A 19,180-nucleotide genomic window follows, 5' to 3' on the forward strand; every position below is an offset into this window, starting at 1 on the left:
CTTCATTGCCCCTGCAGAATGTGGCTTTGAATTGTCTTGAAGAATAAAACGCAAGACAGTTATGTAATGTTGGCTGCACAGCTTCAGGCGAAATTTCTCACCCGGCTCACGACATTTTTCTAGGTATCATTATGTGCTTTCTGTTTGCTCAGAACTAAAAAGAACGATGTAACGTGATCGACGGGCATACTAGATACACTGCCCACATTTGTGCAAAACTTCATCGGATTTTCACTGTGGTTCCCACTTACTTTCCAAATAGTCCTCGTATATGAATCGACACCTACTTCAATAACACTTTCATTTGTTAAGCATGTAAGATCATTATTGTACTTCTCACGTACATTGTCCGCACAGTCGAACGAATACGACACCACACATTCCGCTGACTCATCTTGTAGAAACGCTACTACACTCATAAAAAAAGTTTTGCCTCACACCGGTTCCCTGAATTCCTGAAGACAGTCGTTGACTGTGGATATTGTATCACAGACATGCAAAGTCGCTTGCTAAGTCGGGCAGCTAGGAGGGTACAAAATACTATATTCTGGAAACCTTCTAAACCCTCCCAAAGATGTAAACAAACATGCATGAGCAGCAGCTATTAGACGGATGAGAACCGACAGCCGGTAAGTTCCAATCATTCCATCAGGAAGGAGGTAGTTCAACCACACCTATACGGCCAATACCGCTGTTCGATCGCTTCTGAATTGTTATTTTGTGCCAGAAAGAGCTCTAAACAAGGAAAGTGTCGAGGCGTCTCGGAGTGAACCAAAGCGATGTTGTTCGGACATGGAGGAGATACAGAGACACAGGAACTGTCTCGCTCAGGCCACTCAGCAGCTCCTGCTGCAGTGGATGGCCGCTGCCTAACGATTATGGCTCGAAGGAACCCTGGCAGCAACGCCACCATGTTCAATAAAGCTTTTCGTCCAGCCACAGGACGTCCTATTACGACTCGAACTGTGTGCAATAGGCTGCACGATGCGCACCTTCACTCCCGACGTCCATGGCGAGGTCCATCTTTGCAATCACGACACATGCAGCGCAGTTCAGATGGGTCCAACAACATGCCTTGTGGACAGCCCAGGACTGGCATCACGTTCTCTTCACCGATGAGTGTCGTATATGCCTTCAACCAGACAATCGTCGGAGGCGTTTCGGAGGCAACTCGGTCACGCTGAACGCCTTAGATACACTGGAAAGCGAGTGCAGCAAGGTGGAGGTTCCCTGCTGTTCTGGAATGGCATTATGTAGGGCCGACGTACGCCGCCGGTGGTCATGGAAGGCGCCGTAACGGCTGTGCGACACGTGAATGCCATTCTCCGATCGATAGTGCAACCATATCGTCAGTATATTGGCGAGGCATTCGTCTTTATGGACTACAATTCGCGATACCATCGTGCACATATCCTTTAGGATAAAAACAACGCTCGACTAGTTTGGTCAGCATGTTCTCCAGGCATGAACCCTGTCGAACATGCCAGGGATAGATTGAAAAGGGCTGTTTATGGACGACGTGATCCACCAACCACTCTGAGCGATCTACGCCTAATCGCAGTTGAGGTGTGGGACAATCTGGACCAACAGTGCCTAGATGAACTTGTGAATAGTATGCCACGACGAATACAGGCATGCATCAGTGCGAGAGGATGTGCTACTTGGTATTAGAGGTACCGGTGTGTATAGCAATCTGGACCACCACCTCAGAATATCTCGCTGTATGTTGGTTCAACATGCACCGTGTGGTTTTCATCAGGAATAACAAGGCCGTTGATCTCCATTACAATTTTCTGTGCAGGTTCCGGATCTCTCGGAACCGAGGTGATGGAAAACTTTCATTGATGTGTGTAGTTCATCTACCACTTATTTCTCAATCCGCTAAACTTCTTGAGTTACTCTCTGACGCAATGTCAACTCCGGCAACTGTTGCTGTAGATAAAATGCAACGTTTGATTTGTTTATCGTTGCCATTTCTCCGCTTTGTGTCAACACCACTAGCACTGTTGTGAGTTCCTCGTCGACTAAGCAGTTCACCTATACTCCGTAGCCTCATGCTGTGCTCACCATCGATGCATCCCATCTAGCCCCTTGTTGCCAATAGCATTTAAGATTGTGGTTGTATGGTAGACAAAACGTGGGGCATCGAATGCCGTAAACGTTATTCACTTTTTGCTACCTGGGACTAAAGAGGTTCCTTGTCAGTCTAGTACAAAAGTGTGAAGCAAGGAGACAAAGATGGCACGGAGATGCAATCGTGTCTCCTACAGCCAAATGAGCGAGTTTGAAAGGGGTTCAATGGTGGCCTTTCGAGTGGCAGGGTAGACACTTCGCAAAATTGCCACACAATTAGGCGTTCTGCTTCAGTTCTGCAGCGATCATGGTATCAGTGGTCACTTGAGCATTCTTACACCTGTAGAAGAAGTTGCGGGCTTCCAAACAGTACCGACATCGTCCATCATCGTCGTATCGTAATATCAGCTGTGGCAGATCGCACGGATACCGCAGCACAGGTAAGAGGGCTTAATAAATCCCGGCTCAACTGGTGCCGCCAGAGGATAACTTGGAAGATGAAACGTGGTGCCGCGGTTTTCAGCGACGGAAGAAGATTCTGGCTGCACGCAGGTGATAGACATTTGCGTGTAGGACGTAGACCTGGTGAGCGCTGTCTCGTAGAGTGCATTCGTCCGAGACATGCTGGCCCCACCCCAAGCCTTTTGGTCTGTCGTGCGGCAAGTTACAATTCTCGTTCACCTTTAATGACTCTGGAGCGGATGCTAACCGGCGCTCAGTACGAGTAGAATGTTGTTACACCTGTTATTTTGCCGTTCTCGCAAGAGGAAAGTAATGTAGGACAGCTTCTGTAAAGTTTGGAAGGTAGGAGACGAGGAACTGGGAGAAGTAAAGTTGTGGGGACGGTGCCTGAATCGTGCTTGGGTAGCTCAGTTGGTAGAGCACTTGCCCAAGAAAGGCAAAGGTCCCGAGTTCGAGCCTCGGTCCAACACACAGTTTGAATCTGCCAGGAAGTTTCATATCAGCGCACACTCCGCTGCAGAGTGAAAATCTCATTCTGGAAACATCCCCCAGCCTGTGGCTAAGCCATTTCCCAGCAATATGCTATTTTTCAGGAGTGCTAGTTGTGCAAGGTTCGCAGAAGAACTTCTGTAAAGTTTGGAAGGCAGGAGACGAGGTACTGGCAGAAGTAAAGCTGTGAGGACGGGGCGTGAGTCGTGCTTGGGTAGCTCAGTTTGTAGAGCACTGGCCCGCGATAGGCAAAGGTCCCGAGTTCACACAGTTTTAATCTGCCAGGAAGTTTCGTATCAGCGCACACTCCGCTGCAGAGTAAAAATCTCATGCTCTTGGGACGGATTGTAAGGGTCTGCAAGCAGCACGTTAACAGATGGTCGCAAATCACGGTCTTAGAGCGTTTGGAGATCGGTTCCTCGGCAACTACGAGGCGAGACGTGCTTGTTAGGTTTCCGGATGCGGGAGTCAGCTGCCAGACGTCATGGGCTTTTTTGCAGTTCCGTCCAGAACTCACGAATGCTCCGCAGCTGAGTAACAACTGGTTCGATGGTTTTTCGAAGCGGAAGAATTTAAGTGGTTTCCGTGACATGACGAGTAATGGTCATCAACGAAGGAAAAGTAGACTGCAGAACGAACTTACAGTGATGAGTCAGACATTGCGAGCGCTGCCCACCGCGAGATTGAATATAGCGTAGTGACGTTGCACAGATACATGACGCGGTAAGGTTAGTGTATACGTGGAGCGAAAAGAAGTCGAAATCGTTCTAGGAACGGTAAGGGCAGCAAATGGGGAAGTCAAATGACACAAGGTAGTTCGACGAAGGGCAGATCGTTATAGCCCCGTGCCTGGTAATGAGCATCTAGGAAACGGCGAAGCTGGTCGATTGTTCCCGTGCTGTGAAAAGTGGTGGAGAGACGTTGAGGTGACGAGTAGGTGACAACGTGCTGGAAGTCCACACCTCACAACAGAACGTGAACATCGGAGATTTGGCCACTCTGCAACGCAGGAAGAATGGCGATCTGTGGCAAATCTGACGACAGAGGAGAGTTCTTGTGTAGGTACAGGTGTTCAGGAACACGCTGCTCAGCGCACAGTGTTCAACACTCGGTCCTGTAGTCGAAGACTACTACATGTTCCCATGTTGACACAACGGCGTATCGATTACAATTTCAGTGGGCACGGGATCACCTAAATTGGACAGCGCATCAATGGGAACGTGACGTATTGCCGAGTGAATCACCTTTCTTGTAAAACCGAGTCGTGCTGAGACACGCAACCTTCCAGACGAATGGCTGCTCCACAAATGAAGCCCTCACAGGCACAGCTCGGAGAAGACAGTATTATGCGCTGTGGAACATTCACCTGCGCTACCAATGGACATGTGGTAATGACCCAAGGGACAACTACCGAACCAACGGCATCCGTGCATATTTTACGGCAATCCCAGTGGCGATGGCATCTTCCATGAGGATAACTCTTCGTGCTGCAAAGTCAGAATACTAGTACAGTGCTTTGAGAAACATGATAACTCATGTCGGTCTTGGGTATCAAATTTGCCGGATCTGAATCCGATGGGAGACTTCAGTGACCGCTATAAGGCGCCAGCGCCTCGACTACGAACCACCTGGCTGTAATTTACGCGAATTGCGTGACCTGTCCGTAGACACCTGGTGTCACATTCCTCATAAAAGATGATGTTGTGAATCCACGGCAAGTAGACTCTCCGCTTTATTGTTTTCCAAAGAAAGACCGAAACTGTTAAGCAGCTGGTCACAATGCTCCTCTCTCTCCTTGTATCTTTTTCTGTTTCAAGATCCTAGATTCAGCAACAACTTTTTGTAATCAGTTCCCATTGCTTTCGACACATCGTTATTTAGTTTAAAATGCTTGGGGAAGTTGTCTAAGTCCAGTCCGTGGGAATGCCCTAGTGTTTTGAATGTTTTTGGGCTGGGTTTGCGAGACGACGGTGGTGAATCTGCATCTCACTTTCCCGTTCGAGTGTGGGAAACCGATCCCAAGACTGCTGACATGGGACCAATCTCCAGTAATTAGTTAATTGTCTGTTTCTGACACTCTCTGTGTCAAATGCAGATACTGCACTAATGTGTTTCGTGCCAAAGCCAAGGCAACCTGACGAGAAAAATAACAATAATTCTGAAACCTCCTGGCAGATTAAAAATGTGTCCCGGACCGAGACTCGAACTCGGGACCTTTGCCTTTCGCGGGAAAGTGCTCTACGATCTCTGCTACCCAAGTACGACTGACGCCCCGTCCGCACAGCTTTACTTCTGCCAGTACCTCGCCTCCTCCCATTCAAACTTTACAGAAGCTCTCCTGCGAATGTTGCAGAACCAGCACCCCTGAAAGAAAGGATATTGCGGACACGTGGCTTAGCCGCAGCCTGGGGGATGCTTCCAGAATGAGATTTTCGCTCTGCAACGGAGTGTAAGCTTTGAGGACGTGGCGTGAGTCGTGCTTGGGTCGCTCAGATGGTAGAGCACTTGCCTGCGTAAGGCAAAGGTCCCGAGTTAGAGTCTCGGTCCGGCACACAATTTTAATGTGCCAGGAGGTTTCATATGAGCGCACAGTCCGCTGCAGAGTGAAAATCTCATTCTGGAAACAATAATTCTTTCTCTGTGCGAGAGTCAAATAAACGTACGAGGGCTATTGGAAGGAGACTCTGTGGCATACGGAGATTTGGGTTAGTCCTGGAAGCGTGCTCAGACAGCCGAAGTGGTTAAAGCGACCACTCGCGTCATGTGGGAAATCCGGCTTCAAGTTCCGGTCCAGAACAGATTTCCATGTATTTCCAGTAAATTGTATGGTTGCGCGGTATCGTATTCGCAGTTTACGAATACATTTCATGACTTAATACGGCTGTCGATCGTCGCACACGTCGGAAGGAAGGCTGTACTGAACTAGACAGCATTAAATACAGACACTGCACTAATGTATTTCAAGCCAAAGCCAAGACAGCCCGCCGATAAAATGAAAATAAGTCCCCTCTCGTGCGGGAATCGTTGCAGTTCTAGTTAAAAAATGTTGAAATGTGTGTGAAAACTTAAGGGATTTAACTGCTAAGGTCATCAGTCCCTAAGCTTACACACTACTTAACCTAAATTATTCTAAGGACAAACACACAATACCTCCGCCGGGACCAGCCGCACAGTCCATGACTGCAGCACCTTAGACCGCTCGCCCGCCAGAGTGGCCGAGCGGTTCTAGACGTACAGTCTGGAATCCCGCGAAAGCTACGGTCGCAGGTTCGAATCCTGCCTCGGATGTAGATGTGTGTGATGTTCTTAAGTTAGTTAGGTTTAAGTAGTTCTAAGCTATAGGGGACTGATGACCTCAGAAGTTAAGTACCATAATGCTCAGAGCCATTTGAACCACTTTTTTTGTGAACTGGCACGTTTCACGTCATAAATAATGTTTATTCTGTTTGTGATCTGCAGATTATGGTATTTTATTAGAACAGTAAGCTCTGATGTGTTTCTCGCATGTGACAAAGATTGAGGTAGAGTTCCACTTGTTACGAAAGACATGTCAAGGTGACCTACACTGAATGTGAGAGTGAACGTTATCGAAGAGAGGGCTCTCACACTGCTGCCTGCCACGTATCGACACTGCTCGCTCTGGCCAGATTCGTGGCGTCGGTGGAGCTTGGCGGACTTCTTGTAGACGGAGGAAGCCGCTCGGCGGCTGGGATGGCACCGGTGAGCGCCACCAATTAGGGAGCGGCAGACCGGGCTAGGGCGGCGGCGCCGCCGCCGCCGCCGGCCGTACATAGTTTTATGGCATTCGTCCGACATTCGCGTGATCATCGAGTTGATTGGGTCCATAAAAGCCTTGTTTAGGAGGATGCGCTTTATGGCGCCCGCCGAGCCCGCAACAATTACACCCCAGACCGTCTTCCCGATACGCGCCGCCGCCACCCGCTCCACCCTGCCGATAAGCTGGTGCCGTACTAACCCACTGAGGGGTACTTACCCGTGGCGCTTACAACAGTGTCCCTGAAATTTGCCGCGTTTCACGAGAATTTCCGCGAGCTGCGATAAAGACGACGCTAGAGGCAGCCCAGCAGCGGAACGTGTGTTTGTGTTTGTGTGTGTGTGTGTGTGTGTGTGTGTGTGTGTGTGTGTGTGCGTGTGTGTTTGTGTGCGTACATGCGCTCCTGAGTGAGAGCCTGTGCTTGGCTGTATGTATGTTGCAATCTTATGCTGATGTAATTGCAATTCTGTCAGAGGGCAGTTGAAAGGAAAAAGAAGGAACGGCCACTACAGTTTAATGTCCAGTCGACAGTGAGGTCATTAGATACGGAGCACAAGCTCGGATTACGAAAGGATAGAGAGGGAAAGGGGACACGCCCTTTTCAATGGAACCAACCGGGCATTCGCCAGGAGCTATTTAGGGAAACCACGGAGAACCTAAATCAGGATGCCCGGACGGGAATGTGAACCTGCTGTGAGACGTCATCTTATGATGGGTCGTACTCTTGCACTTTTATTCCTACTTCAAAAATAATTTGCCTATATCTTGTCTATCATCGTGTTTTTATAGTCTGGGACCGCGCGACCGCTACTTTCGCAGATTCGAATCCTTCCTGGGGCATGGATGTGTGTGATATCCTTAGGTTAGTTAGGTTTAAGTAGTTCTAAGTTCTAGGGGACTGATGACCTCAGAAGTTAAATCCCATAGTGCTCAGAGCGATTTGAATCATTTTTTCGACCATCAGAACTACTTACATGGGAATGTATTTGTGTTACTCTGTTCCAATTCTGGGGAAACCTGTCATTACTTGAGTTTACGAGACCTTCTCTATTTTCTTCGCTTAGGCTCATGGAAACCTCAAAGTTCGGGGAAGATTCAGCCTTTCCGACGATCCAGACTCGGTAAGGGAAACTCAGAAACAGAGTTCCTCTCAGTGGCCATAGTAAAAATTAGTCGGCCCTGGCAGCCCGGGAAGGACAAAAGCGTTCCGCTCTGCAAGTTCTCAGATCGTCCAGTTCAGACGATATGGGGGAGTTCTGTTGGCGTTAAGGTGTTCCTTAAATATTATTAGAAATGACTTACCGCTTTGTCCTATATATTTCTTAGAGCAATCATTGCGTGTAATGCAATATACACCCGCTTCATTATATTTATTTACCACATCTTTTACCTTGTGCCTGAGTTTTCTACCTACATCTGAAAATCTGAAATACGCTGGAATAATCTTTCCATATCTCATGCATCTGACAATTTTTTCTGATATTGCACCCACATAAGGTATTCTACGAAAAACAGAGCGTTCCCTTGTCTGATCGGCTGCTCTAAGCGTTATAAAATCTGCCTCTAAGACTTCAGGAACACCTTAACTCAAATAATCCCCGCTATGCATTTACAGCGCACTTATGCGAAGAGGGGCACAACATCACAAGCACTTCAGAAGATTTAAGAATACTTCACAAAAAAGAAAAAAGTCATATATGAATACATTACAGGAAGTGGAAATTTTTAGAAATAAGAAGAAAACGCTCTGTTCATGTTGATCAACCAGATGGAATTAATGCACTATAGCATTGTGGCTAATTTTCATTGTTTAAGTGATTAGGTGCGAGTACGTAACAAAATTCTGTACTGTTCTCGCTTGTAAAGGGAGCGACCCAGCGCTCCTAGTCATAAGTGCATGACGTCACACTGTCCATATGGTTGGCTTCCTTTCCGCCAGCCAGCTGGTCTCTGTCGTTTCTGCGGGCCGCTCTCGCCTTGCCCTGCACTGAGCTGTCCTGCTGTCATTTCCGTAAGACACTGGCACCTAATTCTTTCCACACTGTAATTCGCGTGTGACGTGATTAATCATGAAGCAGTGACAATTCTTTATCGCCAATCCGGCCTCTCATTTAAAAAAAATTATCGTCCGCTCGACAAAATATTTTCTTTTTTCTTTTTAGATGCATGCAAATTTTAAAGAACGGGGCACTTCTTCTTTACCTTTCTCTCGCTATAGTATTGACAATATTCTCTAAATAGTAAATTTTGACTAGGAGCGACGGGTACTTGTATGACATTTTAACATTATGAGTATATTTTAGACATTCCATCTTTTTTTATTCCAGTCTATGATTAGAATATTAAGTCTTTCGACAATAACCGGTTTCAGTCAGTAATGACCATCTTCAGATCTGTTCTACACCATATGACCAAAGTCTGGAATAAGGAAACGTTTGACAGTACCTGGATCACTGTTTGTATTCTCGGCTATGTCGCAGCTGATGATTCCTTCACTAATTTTAATATCCGCAAAAAGTGGTGACTTGGTACTTTGCTTTTTACCATGTAGGTCTACCTGATGATGTGGCTCACAACCGCAAATCAGTCGCGTTTTAATAAACAACAGTTTTACCAGCTGTGAAAGGAGTTCTTCCTAAAATCATGCTTTTCAACAGCTGCGGTTGCTCGGAATATAAAATAGTTCGAGAGAATTTGGCGTCCACATGGACTGGCGTCTCGATAACACCGTATCACCCCTACAACAGGAGAAAGAAAAAAAATCACATCAACTGCCACATAGCTTTCCTTCGTGAAGGCAACGAGATGGCTATCCAACATATCTGCCACCTGTTCTATGAGCAGAAATACCGGTTCACAAAATAATTTATTTTGGAATGGCGGGACGCACAACAACAACAACAACAAAAAAATGGTTCAAATGGCTCTGAGCACTATGGGACTCAACTGCTGTGGTCATCAGTCCCCTAGAACTTAGAACTACTTAAACCTAACTAACCTAAGGACATCACACACATCCATGCCCGAGGCAGGATTCGAACCTGCGACCGTAGCAGCCGCACGGTTCCGGACTGCGAGCCTAGAACCGCGAGACCACCGCGGCCGGCGGACGCACAACATTTTTCCCCGAAGTGAGCTTTTTGAAAGACTCTCCAGCCACTCTTGCTTGACGCTTCAGTGAACATTGCTGCATGGCTGGCAAATTCTACCCGTGAAATTGTGGACAGGCTACTGCGTATATGATCGGGCAGCCATCCATAGAAATTGCCCATCCCTCAAGAGACGTACACGCTGCCAACTGCTGAGGCTTTCTGCACTGCCTGTTACGTGGCTCACCCACTCATCTGCACAATTGTTCAACTCATTAAACATGCAGCTAAATAGACAAAAAAGAGAAATGAGGTGGGTGTTAGTGACGGTCTTCAAAATCACTGACAATATCCATGACAACATGCATCACGCATGATACAACATGATTCAGTATGGTCATCGTAAGTGTTTCTGATAGTCGGTGCAACAGTAATGAAATATGAAATATATCAGCCCAATACTAGGCTGATGTTTTCAAGTTCTTATACTGATGTGCATGTAAGAAGGCAGGCGGTAGGGTGATTCCCAATGGGTAGGGGCTGTGTGCTATGTGACACCACAGCCAATAGCGTCATTCTGCTGCACTTGAGTTCTTTGAAGACCGTTTAGAAAATTTAGCACTGATTTTCACGTTAGTGTAATTATGGTTCAGGAAGTGAAATATTCAGAGAGCATGGGAATGGGAACTGGAAAGCTGGGCTTTGCGATTGAGGATGTTCAGGGCTGACAACAGTTTCTGTTTTAACGTTTTTTTTTGCTATTTCGTTTCTACATTCTAAAAGAACTTCGACAGTTTGCTGAACAGGGTACCACTTAGGTTCTCGATGTCTCTTTAGCGACCCGGGCGCCGGAGCAATACCGCACAATTGGCTACTGAAAGAGCAAGACGCACGGTTAGTGGAACACTATTACCCTGTAAAAAAGTTCCTAGGTCACCCTACGAGAAACAATACCGCTGTGAGGTGACAGTGAAAAGGACTGGTAAAACGTTACTTACACGTTATCGGAAAATTTGATCGGAAACCTTAACAAGTTCTGACTTCCTGACGTTTATAATTCAGCATTACGACGTTAAGCATTGGAAAAAAAGAGTATCCACCACCAAATTCTAACATAGCTAACGTTTCTCTAGGTGTCTACTTAGTAAACCAAATTAGTCGCATAACAAGCAAATTGATACCTCACAACCACGGACCTAGGGTCGGGATAGCTTTAAGCAAAACACATGAAAGATGGACCCACATATTTGGTCATTTGTTGTTTCAAGGCTTACAGTTTATTACTTATCAACAATATTAACATTACAATTACAAAACTTGTTAAAAGAATCACAACTCTCACAATGTTAAAAATCTTGAACAAGCCCAATTAATTAAAAACAAATTTTTACTGTTAATAGCATTAAGGCTACGCTTGAAACCAAGTATACAGCTTCCAAAAACAATAAAAAGTCACACCAACTACGTGTGGCTGCAAGCGAGTTCTACAACAATTTTATCAGCAAATTGATTGCAGTGAATGGTACTAAATGTGCTAACAATTTCCAAGCTTAGGTAACCGTTACACAAGTGGATAACACCCATCCGAAATACAAAAAGAATCACAAGTCACGCCACTGATTGTAGAAGCTGGAAGGCCGCTTAACAATTTATAAGCCTTAATAAAAAAATCCCTCAAGTAATAAAACACACAATCCCTCAAACAGACAAAACTGAGAATGTATACAATTTAAATATAAATCCCAACTGGTACACTCCAACAAAAGATTCATAATGATACTTATATAAAAATACAGTTGCTCAAAATACAAGAAAGCTGGAAGGACATGCGTTCCTAATAAATCGGCGACACCCCGCCGTGGCATGCGTCGAACAATCAATTTGAGGCAGCACAGCGAGGTTGGTAGAGGACCAGATTCCCTGCCAACCTAGACGCCGAGCCATGACGGAAGTGCGGCCGCGGTAGAAAGCGAACACGCCTCAGGCCCCTGGCGCAGCGACCAGGAACGCGCTGTTTGCTGTCGACGCTACCCTGTCAACACACATGAAAAGGGAACAGTAGTCTGCGCAGATAAGGATACAGACGTGAATTCCTAAGATGTAGAAAATCTGATTTAATAGCACGAGCGACTACCGATACACGTTACAAGTTTAACTCTCCTTAAAATTACTATCATTCAGAAGCGGAAATATCAGCCATTCTGATGCAGTTATTCAAGCATATTCATCTACAAAGGGTGTTTTGCCTTCGACATAGATTATGTTAAGATTTAATTCAGTCCATTGAATTTATGGCAGGGAATACTTGTACACTTGCCCGGAATATGGTCTGGAACACAGACTGCCATCAGTAAGACTGACCGATGATCATGCACCCGGTAACACTCGTAGGTGCGAAACTTCCTGGAGGATTAAAACTGTGTATCGGACCGAGACTCGAGCTCGGGACCTGTACCTTTCGCGGGCAAGTGCTCTACCAACTGAGCTATCCAAGCACTACTCACGCCCCGTCCTCACAGCTTTACTTCCGCCAGTACCTCGCTTGGAAGGCAGGAGACGAGCTATTGGCGGAAGTAAAGTTGCGAGGACGGGGCGTGAGTCGTGCTTGGGTGGCTCAAATGGTAGAGCACTTGCCCGCGAAAGGCAAAGGTCACGACTTCGAGTCTAGGTCCGACACACAGTTTTAATCCGCCAGGAAGTTTCATATCAGCGCACACTCCGCTGCAGAGTGAAAATCTCATTCTGGAAACATCACCTAGGCTGTTGCTAAGCCATGTCTCCGCAATATCCTTTCTTTCAGGAGTGCTAGTTCTGCAAGATTCGCAGGAGAGCTTCTGTAAAGTTTGGAAGGTAGGAGACGAGGTACTGGCGGAAGTAAAGCTGTGAGGACGGGGCGTGAGTCGTGCTTGGGTAGTTAAGTTGGCAGAGCACTTGCCCGCGAAAGGCAAAGGACCCGAGTTCGAGTCTCGGTCCGGCACACAGTCTTAATCCGCCAGGAAGTTTCATATCAGGGCACACTCCGCTGCAGAGTGAAAATCTCATACTCGTAGGTGCGTCAATATAACAGGTCCTATTCCACGTAACACAGACGTGACCTTGCAGTATCAAGTACCAAAAAATAAGAAACCAACACTTAACTCCACTCAGGTGTGAACGAGCCGTGACATGCAGGATTCCAGCTGGGGTGTTATTGCCTCCAATCCGTACAGGCCGTCATAGAGGTGCCGTAAAATTTAACCTTGGAGAGTAGGCCGGGAACTTGCCGATCAGGTTGCTGACGACGTCCGCTGGACTTCAGTTCGCCGCTACCAATTCTTAAGGGAGCTGCCAAGGCTTGCCCCCGACCGATTTAACCATTCGCGGCTTCTCGGGGGCCGTACCCGAAAGCCTGAGTCCCCCAAAATCAACAACTTGCGTGCTACGTGCTCTCCAGCCAACTGACTCTGCCAGGCCCCACCAAACCAAGAACACACACACCTCGACCAAAGACCTTGGCTCTCGACACACGATCAGATCGATATCGGCAATCCAAGTGGTGCCAATGGAGCGTCACGTCCTTCAAACAGCGCCCGCTGTAAGCCACGCACAACGTCACTCTAACTAGTGAGCTTACATTTAGTACCTTAATTAGCTTAGCGTCTCTTAAGACTATGTCAGTAGGTCTATATAACAAACTGTGCCTGCTCCTGCAGGCACTAGCCGTAACGTAAACTAGGATTCAGGTCGAGGTGGGGACCCAATCCTTTCACAGCTAAACGGGCGCTAGCCATAAATTAAAATCGAACACATTATAATAGTAAGGTGTGCCTGAAACCACACGTGAAACATAGACAAGTCATCCCTAAATTACAACTAGAACACATGAAACCAACACAAATAAATACGATGGCAACACCATTACATTAGCCGATGTACGAACAAGATCATACCAATAAAATCCAACCAGAGAAATATAATACTGAGTGAGACATAGCTCTCATCACAAGCAGCAAGTCCGCAGTTCACGCCACTAAGTAGACATCTATCGAACAGTGATACCTCCAGTCTCAGTTAGTGATTGCTACTGTGCACAGTACTCACACTAATTCTTTCCAGTCATCCTCGTCAGTAAACGCTACTCGTGTCACATTACTATGACACTGAATCAGCCAAGTTTCAAACAGTAAATGGCTCTGAGCACTATTGGACTTAACTTCTGAGGTCATCAGTCCCCTAGAACTTAGAACTACTTAAACCTAACTAACCTAAGGACGTCACACACATCCATGCCCGAGGCAGGACTTGAACCTGCGACTGTAGCGGTCGCGTGGTTCCAGACTGTAGCGCCTAGAGCAGCTCGGCCACTTCGGTCGGCTTCAAACAGAGATAATAAGTTGCGAGCGGTGAAGGATTCTGTCCGACCGTGGCTTACCTCCTTCCGACAACGACGAGCAGAGGAAGTGGCCCTTACCCGGCTTAGAACAGGACATTGTCCGTTGACACATGGTTTTCTGTTACGTCGTGAGGAGCCACTAACGTTTCAGAGATGTGGGACACAACTGTCGATACGACATATTTTAACTGAGTGTGTTTTATATGCGGGTTTGAGGGAAGATTTCAGTTTCCCACCAGACCTGACCTCTATTTTAACCAACAATGAGGCGAGTGTCGCTAGAGTTTTACGTTTTTGTGTGATGTCTGGAATTCTTCCCAAAATATTGGGATTGAGATCTTAATGCGCTGTAAGTGGTCACTCAGCCACCGTTAATTACTTTTACCTGTTTTGTACTGCAATTTTATTTTTAGTTTTATCTACCTGTTTTGATGTGCTGTGTCCAATCTTGAAATTTGAACATTTACAATTCTCGCAAAGATCGGCTCTGAATTGATCCTTGTTTAACAGATCTTGGCTGCACTCGTCAACATTTCTTGGGAACGGGCGCTGATAACCTCTTTGTTGTGCGCCCTAAAACACTAATCATCATCATACAGTAGCTGCACGGTCTTAACACAAGCTAATACAACGCAGCAGGCAGCCAAATTATACGACACTATTTATTACGTGATTGAACTAGCAGACGCACACGTCACACGCATGCCTCGTTACCGATCACACGTCTCAGTGGAACCGCTGGCAGAGAAGCTGCAGCAGATTACTGAACGCACGATCCCAACAGGAGAGGAACGCACAAGTCAATGACACTCACTACAAACCGACTCTGACAACAGCTTGTGGGTACCGACCGCAAGAGCAGTTCTAACCGTTGTATTGTCAAAGCACACCTGACACATGCGTTCCTAATCGCTGTTCGCACTTACCAGTGAAACCACTCCCCATGAGATGCCAGCCACCGGCAACAACTCTAATCCGGTGGTGGTAGAAGATCGCAACCGAAGCTAAATAGTGCTTCCTCATTCCAAAACAATTTTTTAAAAAAATTGTGAAAGCAAACTGAACAAAGCAAAATCACTTCCTTTCACACGAGTACTGTACCACCAACACATAGCTTCAGCTCTGTTGATCAGTCATGGGCAGGGGACATCAGATGGCCAAGTAATTATCAATGAAATTCGCCGGCACCAGTGTAATTCAGATTTTATTTTATTTTATTTTATTTTGACTACCGGTTTGGAGCTGCAATCAAGCCCTCGAATGAAGCACTTTGGATACGGTTCTGAATCCACGGCATCCCGGAATATATGGCACTCTATGAAAATATTGTTTATTTTTGAGAGATTCATATGGTGCCGGAGAAAGACATAGTGGAATGCCTAAACTAATAGCAAAATCAAATAAAATAACATCGTAATTACACGGCTGTTGGCGAATTTCATTGATAATGCATAGGTTTGTCGACTAAACAAACCCTTAGGGCGGCGGGCGTGAACAGTTAAGGTCCAACCGAACAAATGAAACACCGAAAGGTGACAAGCAAGACTGGAGAACTGAGAAAACACTTAGCTGACCGTACCTAGTAAGAAAAATACTACACTAATGGTCATTAAAATTGCTACACCACGAAGATGACGTGCTACAGACGTGAAACTTAACCGATAGGAAGAAGATGCTGTGATATGAAAATGTCTAGCTTTTCAGAGCATTCACACAAGGTTGGCACCGCTGGCGACACTTACAACGTGCTGACATGAGGAACGTTTCCAACCGATTTCTCATACACAAAGACCGACGCGAATGCCTCTGCTGTCAGCACATCACCTACACTGTATCTCCTGGGTTCGCGTACATATAGGCTGGACAGTAGACTACTGAAAACCGTGGAGTGGCCAGATGAGTTCAAATTTCAGTTGGTAAGAGCTGATGTTAGGATTCGAGTGTGGCGCAGACCCCACGAAACTATGTACCCAGGTTGTCAACAAGGGACGGTGCAATCTGGTTGTGGCTCCACGATCATGTGGGCAGCGTTTATGTGGAGTGAACTCTGGGTCCTAGGGTCCAACTGAACCGATCATTCACTGGGAATGGTTATATTGGGCTAGACGGCGATGATTCACAGCTATTCGTGGACATCTTGTTCCCAAATAATGATGGAATTGTTATGGACGACAATGCGCCATGCCACCGGTTCAAAACTGTTCGCGCTTGGTTGAGAAGAACATCCTGGAGAATTCGAGTGACTGATTTGGCCACACCGATCGCCCAACATAAATCCCATGGAACATTTATGGGACTTAATCGAGATATTAGTTGGTGCACAAAACCCTGTACCGGCAATATTTCCACAATTATGGTTCAGTATTTCTGCAGGGTACTTCCAACGACGTAGTTAAGTCCACCCCATGTCAAGTTGCAGCTCTAAGTCGGACAGAAGGAGGTACGATACCATATTACGAGGTATCCCATGGCTTTTGTCACCTCTCTGCACAGCACTAATATCTCGACGAAACAACGAGGCAGCTAAGATTATATATTTTTATTTTACTAGTTAGTTCCTCACTGAAGCCCGTTCAGAGAGAGGAGACCATATTCCCAGGCTGCTGCATGCATGAGGTCGCGACAACAGCCGCCAGAGAGCGTCAGAAACAACACCCCGCACGGCAGGTGGCGGTATTTTTCAAACGCGCACAAGTTGGGTCGCACCGCACCGGTAGTGTTCATTGCGGGTGGCCTGAAGCAAAGAGGCAAAGTATTGCGTAAATAAGCGACAGCAGTAAATTTATCTCGGATGACTCAGAAGAAAAACAGTGACCGAACGTATCGCAGCATCGCCAGGTACCAGGATAGTTAATGTCTGTACCGTGTGGCAAGGGACGGAGACAAAGAGCACAGCGCTGATATCATAACTTTTTCTCATACTTCCTCTGTGTACAATGCGTCAGGCGCACACCTTCTGGGCTGCAAACCACTATCTCCATACAAGTGTTCGAAAATTCCCGTTACAAACTTCTAGGACTTTTAGAGCGGAGAGAGTACATGATATTTTGATTAGGAATCCATGTTTCAATTCAGATGTGTAAAGCGTCCACGTCTGCTGAGGGAAAAAGAAAAGTCTACGAGTCGCTTGTAATGATATGCATAGGGTAGACACTATGATGGGTACTACGTCAGAAGGTCACCTGATGTCACTTTACGTCTTCCTTCTTGCGAGACCTATTCAATGACTTTGAGACAGAGAAAGATGTTCTGCACTAGAAACTGAAGAGACACGATTTGGAAAGGAGAGTATGTACCAGAACATGCTTTGTAGGTACAATGTCTGTAACAAGGTTGGCGGTCGCTGCATCGAGCTTTTTTCTGTTGTAACGCATTTGTACTGTTTTGTACGTACTTTATACTGGGTTCTTTTTTGTTTTAGGATAATATAAACACGCGATCTTTTAACGTTAACACAAACAAATGTGCTTCAGTTATGAACTGATGTTTCGTCATGTTTTCTTCTGAATTGTTAGCTAATAATATTGAACTGCGTCACGTCTAATTCAGTTCCTGAAACAGAAGTGGATGAGTTACACATCTGAATTGAAACCGTCGTAGAACGGGTACACCCGGTAATTACAATTAAGCTGTGGCGACTCACGGAGGTTCAATGTGAGATGTAATTATTGTGTGGCAGAGAACTTGGTAGATATGATGATGCGTTTACGCGAAATCGATTTATAATGGAAAAAATAAATTTCAATTTCTGCCACCAGGTGCAAATCTAGCATTGCGCTCTGTTTGTATGACGGTGTGACATCCATGCTGTCGCTTGACAAGTCATAATGTAAGTGAACCGTATGGCTATCGAAGAGATAGACAGAGCGCTGTCAGTAAAAAATGTTTTATTTGAACGGCAGCAATTGCAGTACCGCACTGGGAGGGTATCCTCTACTGAAATGTCTGAGGAGAGGCCCGATGTTATTAAATGTTTTAAAGAAGATGATAATGGAATTCGGAAACACGGATGAGCTTGGTGTGGCATCTGAAACACGAAGGAGTCCACTCCCGGCGACAGTTACTGACGAGTTGCTGTTGCTGTAACTGACCATGCTACACGTGCTGTGGGCAGTGACAGCGCTCGTGCAGTGTCATGAAAATTGTCCATCCCATGGTCAACAGTACGAGACGTTTTGGTGTATATTTTACATTGGTACCCGTGCAAGATCCTTACTAGGTAGCAGCTGAAATCTCACGATCCGCAGCAACGTCATCAATTTGCTCTTCGGTTTCTGGCACTGTTCGAAGTTGATGACATGTGGCCGGGCAATGTTCTATGAAGTGAGGAAGCACACTTTACAGTACAGGGCGCAGTAAATACACATAACTGTCGAATTTGGGGTACCGTTAAACAAACTGTTGTGTACGAAGAACCATTGCGTTTCCCGTATATGACTGTTTAGCCAGAACATGTCAGGGGCACCGTGACGTCTGCACGTTTTTGAGACCTCCTTGTACATCATGTGATTCCTGTTTTGGAAGAGCGCAGCTGTGTAGAAACCATTGGTTTCATGCAAGGAGGAGCAATATCTCATGTCACTCGCCCATTGAAAGATATGCTTAATCCAAGTTTCCATCCAGATGTTACCGCCACGGGTTTTCCAGATGCATGGGCCGCAACATCCCCTGATTTGTCCGCTTGAGGATGTCTGAAGAACGCGTTTACCAGGGACACATTCGGTCTCTACCTGATCTAAAGGCCACTACACAGAAACACGTTTCTCAATTCCACCGGAACCGCTGCGACCAAGTCGTTTTACGGATGCAGCAGCATCTCGTCCACTTCCCTGGTGCTAGTACTGAACGAGCTGTGTAAGCGACGGTCCATATTAAAATCATCATTATGCCATTTTCATTTGTCTGGTGTTTTCTGTCCAC

The 19,180-nt window shown here is 46.2% G+C and overlaps 1 non-coding gene across 1 annotated transcript; it reads left to right on the forward strand.

Annotated features, from left to right (window-relative positions):
- The first annotated feature begins 2,931 nt into the window (after positions 1–2,931).
- Trnas-aga (transfer RNA serine (anticodon AGA)) lies at positions 2,932–3,006 on the forward strand. Its single transcript has one exon. It is a non-coding gene; the product is annotated as a tRNA-Ser (tRNA).
- Positions 3,007–19,180: the final 16,174 nt, after the last annotated feature.

This window comes from Schistocerca gregaria, chromosome 8 (genome assembly GCF_023897955.1).
Source record: "Schistocerca gregaria isolate iqSchGreg1 chromosome 8, iqSchGreg1.2, whole genome shotgun sequence".
Classification (NCBI taxonomy): domain Eukaryota; kingdom Metazoa; phylum Arthropoda; class Insecta; order Orthoptera; family Acrididae; genus Schistocerca; species Schistocerca gregaria.